This window comes from Bison bison, unplaced genomic scaffold (assembly GCF_000754665.1).
Source record: "Bison bison bison isolate TAMUID 2011002044 unplaced genomic scaffold, Bison_UMD1.0 scf7180017864317, whole genome shotgun sequence".
NCBI lineage: Eukaryota > Metazoa > Chordata > Mammalia > Artiodactyla > Bovidae > Bison > Bison bison.
The window spans coordinates 4,323,694-4,324,976 of record NW_011494889.1 but is presented as its reverse complement, the minus strand read 5'-3'; positions in this window follow the sequence as shown (position 1 = coordinate 4,324,976).

Genomic DNA, 1,283 nt, shown 5'->3' with positions numbered 1-1,283 from the left:
AAACTTAAAAAAAAAAAAGAACTCCATGCTTTCACTGCAAGGGACATGGGTATGAGTTGATTCCCTGGCGGAGGAGCTAAGATCCTGCAGCACAGAAAGAAAAAAAAATTTTTTTTTTAATTCTGGGGGTGGAGAGCGGGGGTAGAGGGTTGCTATTATTGTATTCCAGGAAATTAAATTCAACTCAAGTTATTTCTCAATAAGTCAAATCACAAATCTCACTACAATAGGGTTCTACTGTCATTCAAACAATCAAACCTTTAAACATTAAATTATGTGTGTATTTAGTTCTAACTAAATTTTCTGCCCTCTGAATTTGTACAGAAAGAAGAATCACTGATTTTGATGCTATTTTTTTTTAAAGGAATAGTTATTGAACAATAAATCACAACAGTTGAAAAAATGACTCTGTGTAAATGCAGTTAGGAAGTCTGCATTCTGATTAGAATTATGTAATGATTTCCAAGGCAGTTCTGTCTCAAATACAAAGTTTCCCAACTGTGTGGTAATATAACTGTGGCTTGGGGAAGCTATTACCCACTTGAATTGGTGAGCTACCTGTAGCTTTATTTTCTTCTCTTTTCTCCTTTGTATGTTTTTTTTTTTAAAGAACAAAGAAATAAAATAAGATTGTCTCAATCACTAAGAGAACAGGGACAGAGATCTTCAAACTAGAAATGTGGGAATGAGAATGTATACTATCCGTGGCTTTGCTTTCACTCGAGAAATGAGCTTGCTGCCAGCATTTAAGTTCCTGCATCAGCCTCAGACCTACGGATGAGGCTTTGATCTCTCGGCAGTTCTTTCTAGAACATTTCAGTCCATCATAACAAAGCCCCAATTCATGACAGAAAATCAACGTCCAGGACAATTGTGCAGGCTTAGCAGGGAACATAATCTTCTGAGGCAATCGTGAGTTTCTTTATATTAGTCTCGTGTTTCAAAAAAAACTAGGCTTATTTGCTGTGTGAAAAAGGCGCTCAGGAGAAAACTGGCCTCCATGCTCAGAGAGGTGGGGCAGCGCAGCTAGGCTCAGACCAGGCTCAACCTGGTCTGGGCTCACTGAACTGAGCCCACTGCTGAGGGGCCCTGCATCTTCACCAGGCCCTGTTGGGTTTGCTCCCCCCCCTTTTTTTTTTTTTTTAGTTTTTTTTTTTTTGTTGGCTCTGGTGGGTCTTCGTTGCTGCACACGGGCTTTCTCTAGTTTCGGTGAGCAGGGGCTCCTCTCTTGTTGTGGAGTACAGGCTCTAGGCAAGAGGGCTACAGTCGTTGCGGCTGGGGGG